Source organism: Salmo trutta, chromosome 22 (assembly GCF_901001165.1).
Source record: "Salmo trutta chromosome 22, fSalTru1.1, whole genome shotgun sequence".
Taxonomy (NCBI): Eukaryota; Metazoa; Chordata; class Actinopteri; order Salmoniformes; family Salmonidae; genus Salmo; species Salmo trutta.
The window spans coordinates 25,557,226-25,573,320 of NC_042978.1; the positions used below are offsets into that span (position 1 = coordinate 25,557,226).

General features: G+C 41.1%; 1 protein-coding gene across 5 annotated transcripts in view; it reads left to right on the forward strand.

Moving 5' to 3' along the window:
• ralgps2 (Ral GEF with PH domain and SH3 binding motif 2) overlaps positions 1-16,095 on the forward strand; it is a 137,960-nt gene that overhangs the window by 17,078 nt on the left and 104,787 nt on the right. The window contains exon 1 of one of the 5 annotated variants that reach the window (XM_029707411.1): positions 5,778-5,966. The exons of the other annotated variants lie outside the window; for them this stretch is intronic. The gene's annotated coding sequence lies outside the window, so the exon portion shown is untranslated. Of the gene's footprint in view, positions 1-5,777; positions 5,967-16,095 lie in introns of those variants that run through there. 5 annotated transcript variants of the gene reach the window in all.

Consider the following 16,095-nt stretch of genomic DNA (forward strand, 5'->3'; position numbering starts at 1 on the left):
ATTCTACCCATCGGTGAACTTGGCAGGAGTCTCCTCACCTCCCCCACTCTGTGTTTAAGCTGTAACAGGAACTCATCCATGTTGTGTGTGCTAGAGATGGAGGCCCTACTGCAGCTTTGTTATCCAATGAAATTGTTTTTGTCACATGCTTCGTAAACAACAGGTGAAGATTAATGGTGAAATACTTATAGGCTGACCACACCGCTTGCGTTAAGTGCGCGATGGTTGCAAAATAAATGTATAAATCCATGTTATTCAATTATTGCACCCACACTGCTCGCGCGTGCCAACGAGCGTCTGCGTTGCCAAGGGCTAAAATAGAAGCCATTCCTATTTCTGACGCAGATCACGCTGCAAGTCCTGCCTCTCCCATCTCCTCATTGGTTTATAGAAGCAGGTACCCACGTGCCATCTCATTGGTTATACCCACGTGGGTGATTGAAAGATGAACTGTTTTGCCGGTCGTCGTGGTAATACTATGAACGTTTAGAAGCCGATCACCATATAAGTTCAACGATGAAAAAGCCTGGAAGGAGGAGAGATGACTAGAAACGATTCGGTTGACTGTTGTGTGGATTAATTGTCGGAGTAGAGGACCTTGTTCATTTCTGGTAAATTAAAAACTCAATGTTTATATCCCAGGATAAATTTAGCTAGCAACAGCAAGCTAGCTAAATAAGGACAAATTAGCTAGCAAGTGCAAGCTAAATTGCAATGCATTTTTTTATGCTTTCCGACCTGTCCCCAAATTAATGTACCTTTTCCAACAATTAAGATCAATTGATATAGTGAGACGAGGAATAAATACACAGTGATTACCGAAATAACAAAACGAGTAAAAGTAAGATTGCTTTATTAAGGGAGAACCAGTACCGGGTCGATGTGCAGGGGTACGAGGTAACTGAGGTAGCCATGTACATATAGGTAGGGGTAAAGTGACTAGGCAACAGGCTATATATTGTGTGTGTGTGTGTGCGCACAGTCAGTGCAAGAGCGTTAGAGCAAAAAAGTGTCAATGTAGGTAGTCCGGGAAGCCATTTGATTTGCTATTTAGCAGTCTTGTTTTAGTAGTCTTATGGCTTGGGGGTAGAAGGTGTTCAGTGCTCTGTTGGTTCCAGACTTGGTGCACTGGTACTGCTTGCCGTGCGGTAGCAGAGAGAACAGTCGATGGCTTGAGTGGCTGGAGTCTGACATTTTTTTTTGGGCCTTCCTCTGACACCGCCAGGTATAGAGGTCCGGGATGGCAGGAAGTTCGGCCGTACTCAACACCTTCTGTAGCGCCTTACGGGTGCTTTGCAGTTGCTCCTGAGGGGGACGAGGCGCTGACGTGCCCTGTTCACAACTGTGTGTGTGTGGATCATGATAGATCTTTAGTGATGTAGACAAAGGAACTTGAAGCTCTCGACCCGCTCCCCTACAGCCCCGTGGATGGGGGCGTGCTGTTTCCTGTAGTCCACGATCAGCTCCTTTTGTCTTGCTGAAGTTGAGGTAGAAATTGTTGTCCTGGCACCACACTGCCAGTCCCTATAGGCTGCCTCGTGGTCAGTGATCAGTCCGACCACCATTGTCATCAGCGAACTTAATGCCGTTGGAGTCGTGCGCAGTCGTGGCTGAAGAGGGAGTACAGGAGGGGACTAAGCACACACTCCTGAGTACGCGTCCTAGTATTCCATTTGTGAATGTTAACCTGTTTCAAGGTCTCACTCACATCAGCTACAGAAAGCAAGGTCACCCAGCCGTTCGCGACCACTGGTGTTCTCATGCATGGTTCAGTGTTGCTTGCCTCGAAGCGAGTATAGAAATTTGCTAGCCCTGTTACATTTGTCGCGTGTTGGAGCTGGCGTAGTAGGACTTGTACTTAGTCTTGTATGGACGCTTTGCCTGTTTGACTCAGTATTGGTCAGGAGCCTGTGACACTGGAGCTATCCACTGCAGCGCCATCTCTCTGATCCAGAGTTTTGCTTAGTGAAGCAGCTTTAAAGAGGAGTTGCTACACATTGTAGAGTCTCTGTTCCACAGCTTTGTTCATATGCCTGACTAGTGTCAGTACTGTTACGCACAAAATAGTTGTGTATGTCAACACCGCTACACTAAGTCATCTCTGATAGTGCAATACATATGGCAGTATTTTCCTATTTTTAAAGACATGTGCAGTGCACAGAAACAAGTGCAAGTCTTAAGTTTGTTACTTAGTAGTTGTGTGTGACTAGAAGTGTAAAACATCACCCTTAGCGTTTCCAATGAATGTGTAGTTGGGACCATCTGTGGCTATTTAGCTGCTCCACTACCTCCCAACAATGTGGGATTGAAAAGAAAGAACAGAAGATGGTGCTGAGTTTCAAAGGAGCTCAGAAGGGAGGATGAGTGGTGGGTCACACACACCTCTTATCTTTCTCCAGCTCATAAAGCAGTCCTAACCCAGCTCTTATTATAGACCCATGCAGAGATGGGGCCAGCAGGATCAAAGCTCTACATGCCTCTACAGTGCTGCCTGCTTAACAGTTTCGGTCAACATGGAAAACACACAGGAGGTCATATAGGGAGTGTTAAGCTACATCTCTCTTGTTTTCCTTTGGCTTTTCCGCTGTGTTTCTGTCAAATCAAAGTTTATTGGTCATGGACACAGATTTGCAGATGTTATCGCAGGTGCAGCGAAATGCTTGTTTCTAGCTCCAACAGTGCAGTAATAACACCTAGCAATCACATAATCCAAAAAGTAAAAAATAAATTAAGAAATATCAGAATGAGGTGTGTGTGTGTGTGTGTGTGTGTGTGTGTGTGGACAGTATATGAATATAAGCAGTAGTTCTTGAGGATGAGCCATAACTCGAATACTGTGTGTATATACAGTTGAAATTGGATGTTTACATACACCTTAGCCAAATACATTTAAACTCAGTTTTTCACAGTTCCTGACATTTTAAATCTAGTAAAAATTCTGTCTTAGGCCAGTTAGGATCACCACTTTATTTTAAGAATGTGAAATGTCAGAATAATAGTAGAGAATTATTTATTTCAGCTTTTATTTCTTTCATCACATTGCCAGTGGGTCAGAAGTTTACATACACTCAATTAGTAGTTGGTTGCATTGCCTTTAAATTCTTTAACTTGGGTCAAATGTTTTGGGTAGCCTTCCGCAAGCTTCCCACAATAAGTTGGGGGAATTTTGGCCCATTCCTCCTGACAGAGCTGGTGTAATTGAGTCAGATTTTTAGGCCTCCTTGTTCACACATGCTTTTTCAGTTCTGCCCACAAATCTTCTATAGGATTGAGGTCAGGGCTTTGTGATGGCCACTCCAATACCTTGACTTTGTTGTCCTTAACCTGTCTGGGAACGTGGGACGCTTGCGAGTGGAACAGCCAGTGGAATCGCGTCGCGCAAAATACAAATACCTCTATATGCTATAACTTAAATTTCTCAAACATATGATTATTTTACAGCGTTTTATAGATGCCTCTCCTGAATCGAACCACGTTGTCCGATTTAAAAAAAAAAAAAAAAAGGCTTTACAGCAAAAGCAAAATATTAGATTGTTAGGAGAGTACCCTGCCAAAAAAAAATCACACTGCCATTTTCTAAGCAACTAGCATGCATCACAAATACCCAAAACACAGCTAAATGCAGCACTAACCTTTGACAATCTTCATCAGATGACACACCTAGGACATCATGTTACACAATACATGCATTTTTTGTTCGATAAAGTTCATATTTATATATAAAAACAGCATTTTACATCGGCGCGTGACGTTCAGAAAATATTTTCCCTCAAATGCTTCCGGTGATCAGCGCTACAATTTACAAAATTACTATTCGAAAACATTGTTAAAATGTAATATTGTCATTCAAAGAATTATAGATTAACATCTCGGGAATGCAACCGCATTGCCAGATTTAAAAATAACTTTACTGGAAAATCACACTTTGCAATAAACGACGTAGTATGCTCAGAAAAATAGGCTTTGCGATGCATGTTAGCGCCATCTTGGAACCATCTAAAATCAAATATACTATTGTAAATATTCCCTTACCTTTGATTATCTTCATCAGAAGGCACTTCCAGGAATCCCAGGTCCACAACAGGTCCACAACCAATGTAGTTTTGTTCAAACAAGTTAATAATTTATGTCCCAATAGTTCCTTCTTGTTAGCGCGTTCCGAAGGCTACTCATAATGTACTGAAGCGCGCGGGACTTGTCGTCACGAATGTGCAAAAAAATATATTTACGTTCGTTCAAACGTTGTATAACAAATCTTTAGGGCCTTTTTCAACCAGAGCTTCAATAATATTCAAGGCAGACAATTGCATTGTCTTACTAAACGTTTCGGAACAAAAGGGTTCCCATGGGCGCCCGCGTAATAGTAGTAATGGCCCTCCCCCTGTGACCAACTTCCCAAGCCTCTCTTTGGGTCAGTTTCTACCATAGAAGACTCAAACCACTTTGTAAAGACTGTTGACATCTCGTGGAAGCCTTAGCAAGTGCTAAATTATTAATAAGTCCCTGTGTGTTTCAATGGCAAAGGCTTGAAAGTGATTCCACACATCAGATTTCTACTTCCTGTTACATATTGACAATGGCAATAGAAGTTACAGTATCATTTTCATTTAGATAGAATTTTGATTAACAAAGTCTGTTTTTGATTGAGATATGAAGACTTATAAATTAAATGTTCCACAAAAATGTGCATGTGAAAATCATAATTGGCAAAAACAGACTTTGTTTACCTGCTTTTTGAGGCAAAGAGAAAATGACTTTGAGAAGTTCCACAGTGATTGTGAGTTAAGACAATCAGAAATAGTATCAGATCCCCAAATGGGCACATTTAGAAGTCTACATTTGCGCACAGACCAGGTAGCCTAGGCCTAGTTCTATGCGTAATTAGGTGCGTGTCCTTACTCAAGATTGACAGGAGCACTCCAAACTAAAGACAATTAATAATTTGAAACTCCTAAATGGAATAAACCAAAACGTTTTCCTCAAGTGTAGCCTAGGTTGTGCGCTCTGCAAACAATGTGTCCACTCCTACAATGACAACGACGGTAATACTAATAATAAGAATAGTATACTGAATTCATTAACAGAAATTATAGTAACCAAACTAACATTGTATATTATAAATGATGGTAATTAACGGTAAATGTGTTACTGGTGATACTAGTGTGCCATCCCAGCGGCCTCCGCAATGGATCAGTCCTTAATATAAATTTTTTGGTAGGGTGGTTGCTAGGGGACGAGAGCATCGTCTATGGGCAACCTCCTATGTAGTTCACTCATTTTCAGTCACCCTTTGGCCGATGGTGTTACTCATCCCTTTTTTATATATTTTTTACTTCAGCTTGAGGACAAGTGCCAAAAAGGACAAAGGGTGACTGAAAATGGACAAGTGCCAAAAAAAGTTAATGTCAAGCCCTGGTGTTTCCTACCTTCACCACTTGGGGTCGGCCCGTCAGGAAGTCCAGGACCCAGTTGCACAGGGAGTGGTATTGACACAGGACCCTGAGCTTAGTGATAATCTTGAAGGGCACTATGGTGTTGACCAGAGCTCAGCTTTCGATGAACAGCATTTTTACATGGGTATTTCTCTTGTTTAGGTGTGCAGTTCAGTGGTGATTGCGTTGTCGGTGGATCTGTTGGGGCGGTATACGTATTATCGGGTAAGATGGTGATATGATCCTTAACTAGCCTCAAAGCACTACGGGGCGATTTAGTTCAGTTACCTTCGCTTTCTTGGGTACAGGAACAATGGTGGACATCTTGAAGCAAGTGGGGACAACAGGCTGGGATATGGGGAGATTACGGACACTCAAACACTCCAGCCAGCTGGTCTGCACATACTCTGAGGAAGTGTGTGCCCAAGCTGCATTGGAAGGGAGGAAATGATACCGCTTCCACAGGCTTTACCGTGCCTGTCAGTACCAGAGCCATGGCATTGTTCTAACCCAGCCTGCGAGTATGGAGAGATGGTGAGTGTTTGAGAGAAAGGGAAAGTGTCTATTACAGAGAGAGCGGGAGTGTGTGTTTTAGACGGGTGCCTGTGCTTTCAGGTTTCAGCACGTCGGCCCTCTAAAGGCTATTCCACCCAAAAGCCCTGGGGCCCGACTGGCACCTTCTCCTGGGAAAAGAATGGTGTGTGGGTGTTAGACACAGGTAGGGTGTGTGCTGTTACACTTGGTAGCTATTTGAACGTGAAAGGCCAGGCTATGATTAGGTTATTAGAGATAAAGAAAAACCTTTTTTGCTCCAGCACCTGCGCGAAGCCCGTTGTATCTATTCCTTGACAAAACCAGACACGTGCGGTCTGTCTGTCATTTAGTTAGACACACCATAGTTAAACTGTCTGTTAGCTAGCTAGTAGTGTTGAGCTATTAGTGCTTTTTGAGGTCCATTCAGTTTGGGTTAGATTATTAGAAAATAATCGCCGGTGCCGATAATTTAAAACAATACATGAACTATGCATTATTTGGGTTGAGGGTAGTGACTGCCCATTACTGCTATTCACTTACTAGCCATCATTTATTCACATTACTTTAGTTTAATACAGTATTTTAGTTATATTACGTTGTTTGTGTGCCGTTCCGCTTTAACACATTTTTTTCACGTTAAAGTAGTTACGTTTAGGTTATGAGCCTGAGAGAAAAAAACATGTTTTGCTCCAGCACCTGTGAGAGGCCCATTGTAGCTGTTCCTTGACAAAAGCAGACACATCTGCTGTCTGTCTGTTAGCTAGCTAGTGAACCTCAGACCTGTCTGATGAGTTATCTGTATAGCTGCCAGTTTCCCCCTGTGCTTCCTAATAGTGTTTTTTTCTTCCACCTTTTGCTCCGTGTACACATGCATGTCTTTCTGAAGGAAGAGCAGCATCACAACTTTTATTCATTTGCACAATTTCTCATTTTCATTTTGCTTGAAAATGACCACACATCGAATGACATTTGGTAGCAACTAGCTATGCTTGTATAGCTTTGAGCTGGATTTGTCTGTCTTTGCTATTATTTTATATTTGTTGTCGCTCGTTAGCATTTAGCCAACAGTATCTGTGATTTCTCTACTCGTTTGTGCTCATTTTGTTAGCCTTCTGGTCAGAGGCCCATGGGCTTTTCTTGCGTTTTTAGCGCCCCCTTCTGTGCTATGCCGTTAATACAGTAAATCCCAGGATGAGAGAATGATTGTATGACGATGAAAATCTTGATACCGCCCAAGCCAAATGTTTATCACTTATTAACTATTTATTCACATTACTTTAATAAAATGTTTTAGTTGTGGATTTTTTGTTGTTGATTTCATTCCAAGTCATCATCTCATCTCTATAGAACTGCTGCATTTACATTTACGTCATTTAGCAGACGCTCTTATCCAGAGCGACTAAATTGCTGCCTATGCGCTCTGACAATTTCTGTAGTTCTGCAAAGTAAGGCATACTTTTATGATAGCTGAATACTAACTTTTGATCATATTTTCAGGTAGGGATCTCATGAACAGGGTTGCCGTGTCTTTTTTATTTATTTATTTTTTTCCCCTGCCAAATTAGGATACTTTGAAAACAATGTTGGTGAAAATGTATTGGTTGCGGGTTTTTGGGCTACTTGGGAATTGCATGGCGGCCACCATTTTCACTGTGACCTGCTGCTCCTGCCTATCAGGCAGTGACACAGCTTGTTTCTAGTGGAGTGTGTGTGGGGGAGGGGGGGTGTTGACTGAGCGATGCAGCTGAGTCTTGTGAGAGGAGACGGCAGCATGCACGTTTTTACCAGTTGTAGGTAGGCTATTTGTCATTTGCTGAATCCAAGATGGCGTAGCAGTGCAGATGTGTTTTGTTCGTCCTCTCGTGTACTTTTGTATTTTTCGTCCTTTTTTTGAAAATAAAACTGAAATGTATACAATCTCTTTTCCATTTTAATTCAATTATACCTTCTGGTAACCTGCCTCACCCAATGTGATACGGAACCGCTATTATTTTTTATTTATTTTTTAGACCTTATAGCCAGAACCACCTAGCCATCAGCAGCTAATTTAGCTACAAGCTATTTAGTCATTGTTAGCGGCCTTTACCTTCTGCACAGATACCAGCCCTTTTTTTTTATCCTAGATAATACTCGCCAGCCTATCAGTATCGGACTGTTTCTCCACTACAACGCCGGATTCTTGCCGTAAACCCTGGACTATAACTCTTGATCTTCACAGCAAGCTAGCTCCCCCCAACTGCCCCAGTACCGAAGCTATCCCTGAGGCCCACCTCCCTGCCTACTCAGTTGTTCACCCGGACTCCACCCAAACACGGCTAGAATCCACTACTACACCGGATCCTTGCCGTAAGCTTTGGACCTTGGCACCGGATCACCGCTGCTACCGAGTGGCTATAGTGGCTAACCCCCCTGCCCCGAAGCTAGCACCAGTTAGCCGTGAGCCAGGTGCATCTCCCGGCTAGCAAACTAAATTACAACAACTACAATACCTCTTTCGCCATCTGGCTTGGATCCTTTGTCGACACGGCGCCTCGCCGCACCACCAAGACTGGTCTGCCGACGAATACTCCATCCGCTGTGCCTTCAACCGGCCTCCGTCGGATGTTGGTGCAGACGCTTCTTTTAGCCCCAGGCTGCTAACTTTAAACGCCGTGTCTCCCGCGTGCCAGCGTAGTAGCGACTACTCCACGGCTTCCCTGTTCCATCTATTGCTGTCCCCTGGACCCTATAATCACTTGGCTACATAGCTGATGCCTGCTGGACTGTCCATTAATCACGGTACTCCATTTTGTTTATCTGTCGGCCCCAGCCGCGAACTCAGGCTCTGTGTGTAGTTAACCGACCCTCTGCCCATTCATTGCCATTTTACCTGTTGTTGTTTTAGCTGATTAGCTGTTGTCTTACCTGTTGTTGTCTTAGCTAGCTCTCCCAATCAACACCTGTGATTGCTTTATGCCTCGCTGTATGTCTCTCTCAAATGTCAATATGCCTTGTATACTGTTGTTTAGGTTAGTTATCATTGTTTTAGTTTACAATGGAGCCCCTAGTTCCACTCATCATGCCTCTGATACCTCCTTTGTCCCACCTCCCACACATGCGGTGACCTCACCCATTATAACCAGCATGTCCAGAGATGCAACCTCTTATCATCACTCAGTGCCTGGGCTTACCGCCGCTGTACCCGCACCCCACCATACCCGCACCCCACCATACCCCTGTCTGCACATTATGCCCTGAATCTATTCTACCACGCCCAGAAATCTGCTCCTTTTATTCTTTGTCCCCAATGCTCTAGCTGACCATTTTTGATAGCCTTTAGCCGTACCCTCATCCTACTCATCTGTTCCTCGGGTGATGTGGAGGTAAACCCAGGCCCTGCATGTCCTCAGGCACCCTCATTTGTTGACTTCTGTGATCGAAAAAGCCTTGGTTTCATGCGGCTCAGTTGGTAGAACATGGTGTTTGCAACGCCAGGGTTGTGGGTTCGATTCCCACGGGGGACCAGTACGGAGAAAGAATGTATGAAATGTATGCATTCACTACTGTAAGTCGCTCTGGATAAGAGCCTCTGCTAAATGACTAAAATGTAAAATGTAAATGCATGTTAACATCAGAAGCCTCCTCCCTAGGTTTTTTTTTTTCTTTTTTAGGGGTGGATCAGCTTAATATTGCGGAAAGAATATTGCTTCATCAATGTAATTGTCTGCATCATTTCCAATCCCCCATATATATACATGCATACATACATACATACATACATACATACATACATACATACATACATACATACATACATACATACATACATACATACATACATACATACATACATACATACATACATACATGCATACTTTTTTTAAAGAATATACGTTTATTATTATTCCCCGCAAACCCTACCACCGATCGCCCAATTGGAGTAAACTAATAAAACACTTCGGCTGTTACCTTCAATTTATTAATCTGATACACATTTTAGACAGTCTATTTTACAGTAGTTCTTTTTGTTTTTAGTCCGTCTATTTCTGATGTCCATCCAGTTTGATTTCTATTTGTAACTGTGCTATATCACAAAAGTTCTGAACCTATATACATTTTACAGACCCCGTATGTTTTACATTGTTTATCTTATTAGTCCCACCCTTCAGCTCCATTCAACCCCTCCCATCTATCTCTCAACATCATCCATTTCGGATTTCTATTTGCCATATATTTTGCAACTGTGCTGTGATGCTTCACAAAACAATTGAACCTTTCTATTCTCATAGCTTCTACAGATTGTAAATTAAAAATAAACATTTTTGCTAAAATAATTAGTATATTATTGATTGATTGACTATGGCTTTTCAAATCACCCAGTATTGCTATCTGCAGCGTTAGTTCTAGGCAAATGTTGCAATTATTCAGCCATTCCTGGACCTGTGACCAAAAACGAGCTACATATGGACAATACCAAAATAAATGATCTAATGACTGCCTCCTCACAGCAGAATCTGCAGAGCTGGGAAGATTGTATCCCCCATATATAACATTCTATTAGTTGCAAGAATTTTATATAGTAATTTCAATTGAAAAATTCGAAGTTTTGAATCCGGCGTTTTGTGTATGGAACCGGTACATCGAAAATCTCTTCCCAACTATTTTGCAATTTATATGGCACAGCTGTCAGTTTTTTGGTCCTTAAATGAAATTGGTATTTTTATTTATCACACTTTTCTTTAACCATTTATTTTCTTTAATACAGGGCCGACATACAAGTTCCTTACTTTTTCCCCTTCTACTTGCCTCTTCCATTTTTGTGGTAATGCTGCAATTAGTTGGTTGTAATTTTGGGTAGAGCAGACATTTCCATATATCTGTGTTAGCTGCATGTGTGACATCACTCCACCAGTCCTATTTATAATATCATTCACTAAAATTATACCTTTTTTAAACATTTCTTCGATTTTTTTTTATTTTTTTTTTTATCAATTACTATATTTGGATTTAGTCACTATTTGTTGTATTATTTGTTCTGTCTTTTCAGGTGGATTAAACTGAAATTGCAACCAACTTTCTATGGCTTGTTTAAAAAAATAAACATATTTTGGAGATTATTTCCTTTTCAAACAACCGAAAGTGGGCAGGTGTAATCTGAATAAAGTGAAAAAGGCCTTTCTTGAACATAGGATGAGACATTTGTACCAATTTACTAGAAAACCAGTTTGTATTTAAGTATAACTGTGATATGACTGATGCCTTTAGTGAGAGGTCTAATGCTTTAATATTTCATCATTTCTGCCCTCCGAATTCATAGTCGTTATATAAATAGGCCCTTTTAATTTTATCTGGCTTGCTGTTCCAAATAAAATTTGAATTTTTTTTCTTCATATAATTTAAAAAGCAGGTCACTAGGTGTAGGCAAAACCATAAGCAAATAGGTAAACTGTGATATGATTTAAAGAGTTAATCAGGGTGATTTTTCCACAAATAGACAGGTATTTTCCTTTCCATGGTAGCAAGATCTTATCTATTTTTGCTAACTTTCTATACAAATTTATTGGGGTGAGATCATTTCTTTTTTGGGGGTTTTGTATACCGAGTATGTCCACATCTCCGTCAGACCATTTAATTGGTAAACTACATGGTAATGTAAAATTAGCATTTTTTAAATGATCTAATACGTAATATTATCATCATTTGGTTTTAATCCAGAGGAGATAGCAAAAGTATCTAGATCCTCTATGAGGTTGTGGAGACTCTCTGATTGTGGTTTTAAAACATGAATCATCGGCGTACAATGACACCTTAGTTTTTAAGCCACGGATTTCTAATCCCTTAATATTATTGTTTGATCTAATCTTAACAGCTAACATTTCAATGGCAATAATAAATATGCCGATAGTGGACAACCTTGTTTTACTCCTCTAGATAGTTTAAAACTTTCTGAGATGTAGCCATTATTTACTATTTTACACCTAGGGTTACTATACATAACTTTAACCCATTTTATAAGAGATTCCCCAAAATTGAAATATTCTAGGCATTTATATATAAACTCCAGTTGTACTTTATCAAAAGCCTTTTCAAAATCAGCTATGAAAACCAGGCCTGGTGTCCCCGATATTTCATAGTATTCTATTGTTTCCAGTACTTGTCTTATATTATCTCCAATGTATCGACCATGTACAAACCTGTCTGCTTAGGATGAATAATATCTGACAATACTTTTTTAATTCTATGCGCCAAGCATTTTGCTAGGATTTTTGCATCACAACACTAAAGTGTAAGAGGTCTCCAATTTTTTTAAATGGACTAGATCTTTATATATACCATTTGGGTCCTGTTTCAGTAATAATGATATCAGACCTTCTTGCTGTGTGTCCGATAATCTACCATTTATATAGGAGTGGTTAAAACATGCTAATAATGGTCCTTTGAGTATTTCAAAAAAAGTTTTGTATACTTCCACTGGTATGCCATCCAGCCCTGGAGTTTTCCCGTCCTTAAAGGCCCCAATTGCATCAAGCAGTTCCTCCTCTGTAATTTGCCCTTCACATGAGTCTTTCTGTGAAGATGTTAATTTTACATTATTATTAGGAAAAAAATCCATACAATTAGTTTCAGTTAGTGGAGATAGAGGAGCCTGAAACTAAAACATATTCTTAAAGTACTTTACTTCCTCTTTCAAAATATCATTTGGTGAATAATGCATGACTCCATCATTTGTAACAAGTTTTTTAATACATTTTTTTTGGTAGCATTTCTATATTGAAGATTGAAAAATAATTTGGTGCATTTTCCCCATATTCCATCCAGTTCACTTTATTTTTTATAACATATTACACTGGCTCTTTCTTGAATAAGTTCCTCCATTTTCTTTTTGTTTTTCCTCTAACTTATTCTGTGCCTCTACGGTACCGTTTTTATTGCTATCTAACTGTACTGTTAGTCCTTCAATTTCCTTTAATATGGACTCTTTTGATCTAAATTGCTAATGTTTTATAGATGAGTACTGAATTGCATGGCCTCCAAAGGCACACTTAAGTGTCCCATAAAATAAGGGGTTCTGCTGAACCTATGTTATGTTTGAAAAAGTCAGTTATAAATTCTTCTGTCCTAGTTCTAAACAATTTATCATCTAGTAGGCTTTGATTAAATTTCCAATATCCTCACCCACGTGGAAATTCTGTAAAAGTAATATATATATATATGCCAATTATGTGATGATCCGACTGCATTCTGTCCCCTATCAACACTTTTTAAACTTTTGGTGCCAGAGAAAATGACATAAGAAAGTAATCAAGATGACTAGCTTGATTAAGCCTTCGCCATGTATATCTCACTAGGTCAGGGTATTTAAGCCTCCATATATCCACTAATTCCAATATATCCATGACATTCATGATTTCCTTATTAAGTGCCTGAGGGTGATCGTTTGTAGTGTGATTTCCTTTCCGGTCCATAGAGGTATTTAAGACTGTTTAAAAAAAATATCCCACCATAATAATAGAGTCTAGTGTTGCTTGTAGAGTTGATAAATTCTTATATTTTCAAAGAAGCTTGGATCATCATTATTCGGACCGTATAGGTTAATAAGCCATATCTGTTTATTGTCCAATAACATATTTAAAATAATCCATCTACCTTGATGATCTGTTTGGACAATTTGCACATTTGGATCAAAATTACTGTTAATTAAAACCATCACCCCTTTTGAATTTCTTTGCCCATGGGAGAAATATATTTCGCCCCCCCCCCCCCCAGTCCTTTATCCACAAAACTTCATCTAACATTGTTGAATGGGTTTCCTGTAAACAGTAGATATTATATTCCTTCTCTTTTAACCAGGTAAATACTGATTGTCTTTTCTTATCTGCTAGGCCATTACAATTGTAACTGGCTATACTTATTTCACCACTTACCACTTATGAGACACAACTTTAAATTCTATTTATGAAAATATATGTTTGTAAACGTACCATTAAAAAGTAACATGATGATTGAGTGTCTATATAGCTGTACCATGATATTTGCATTTCTACTAAGTAAACCTCCAATTGGTCCCTACTATTCCACCCGCTAAAAGCCTTCCTCATCCCTAGTTGGGTTGTCATCCCAATGCCTGGCAGACCACCCCCGATCCCCCGTATCCCATAGCCCTGAACAGACTGGGATCCATCCTTCGAAAAGAGCAAACAGTGCCATTTACCGAATTGAAGTAAATCAATTGCCAAATGCATTTCCATTGCCCTCACCTCGATTTGTATTATATATAGCTGTGGATCATCCTCTATTGTCCCTAACATCTTTTACTGCTTTGCAACAGTTGTGGGATACACGCATACACACACTCAACCCTTTCCCCCCACACAACCATAAGCTCACATTCTCAACAGTTGCACCATCCCAGAGCCCAACTCAAAGGTCTTGATTTACAAATGCATTTACAGTTGCAGCTGCATTAGAAGGCCTGCAAGACCGTGCAAATAATTGGCAGAAATTGAGAGATTTTATTAACCATTGTCACATCCTAGATGATGGAGGTCAAATGTACACCTTTTCCCTAAGTTTGTTTTACTCACTGCTTTAGCACACTCCGCCAACCCCGATGTCCTTGCCGTGTCTGAATCCTGGCTTAGGAATTCCACCAAAAATGTGGAGATTTCCATACCCAACTACAACATTTTCCGTCAAAATAGAACTGCCAAAGGGGGAGGAGATAGCTTGCAAAGTTCTGTTATACTTTCCAGGTCTATAACCAAACACTTCGAACTTCTAATTTTTTAAATTCATCTCTCCAGAAATAAGTCTCTCACTGTTGCCGCCTGTTCCCTGGATACCATATATGAATTGATCGCTCCCCATCTAGCTTCAGAGTTCGTTCTGTTAGGTGACCTAAACTGGGATATGCTTAACACCCCGGCAGTCCTACAATCTAAGCTAGATGCCCTCAATCTCACACAAATCAAGGAACCCACCAGGTACAACCCTAAATCCGTAAACATGAGACCCCGTAAACATGGGCACCCATAGACATTAATCTGACCAACCTGCCCTCCAAATACACCCCTGCTGTTTTCAATCAGGATCTCAGCGACCACTACCTCATTGTCTGTATCCGCTATGGGTCCACGGTCAAACGACCACCCCTCATCACTGTCAAACGCTCCCTAAAACACTTCTGCGAGCAGGCCTTTCTAATCGACCTGGCCCAGGTATCCTGGAAAGACATTGACCTCATCCCGTCAGTCGAGGATGCCTGGTCGTTCTTTAAAAGTAATTTTATCACCATCTTAGAGAAGCATGCCCCTTTCAAAAAATGTAGAACTAAGAACAGATATAGCCCTTGGTTCACTCCAGACCTGACTGCCCTTGACCAGCACAACAACATCCTGTGGCGGACTGCAATAGCATCGAATAGTCCCCGCGATATGCAACTGTTCAGGTAAGTCAGGAACCAATACACGCAGTCAGTCAGGAAAGCAAAGGCTAGCTTTTTCAAGCAGAAATTTGCATCCTGTAGCTCTAACTCCAAAAAGTTTTGGGACACTGTAAAGTCCATGGAGAACAAGAGCACCTCCTCCCAGCTGCCCACTGCACTGAGGCTAGGTAACACGGTCACCACCGATAAATCCATGATAATCGGCTGGCCATGCCTTCCTCCTGGCTACTCCAACCCCGGCCAACAGCTCCGCCCCCCCCCGGCAGCTACTCGCCCGAGCCTCCCCAGCTGTCGATCACCGTATTCTTATCGGCAGACTCAATAGCCTTGGTTTCTGTAATGACTGCCTCGCCTGGTTTACCAGCTACTTCGCAGATAGAGTTCAGTGTGTCAAATCGGAGGGCATGTTGTCCGGACCTCTGGCAGTCTCTGTGGGGGTACCGCAGGGTTCAATTCTCGGGCTGACTCTTTTCTCTGTATATATCAATGATGTCGCTCTTGCTGCGGGCGATTCCCTTATCCACCTCTACGCAGACGACACCATTCTGTATACTTCTGGCCCTTTCTTGGACACTGTGCTAACTAACCTCCAAACGAGCTTCAATGCCGTACAACACTCCTTCCGTGGCCTCCAACTGCTCTTAAATGCTAGTAAAACCAAATGCATGCTTTTCAACCGTTCGCTGCCCGCGCCCGCCTGCCTGA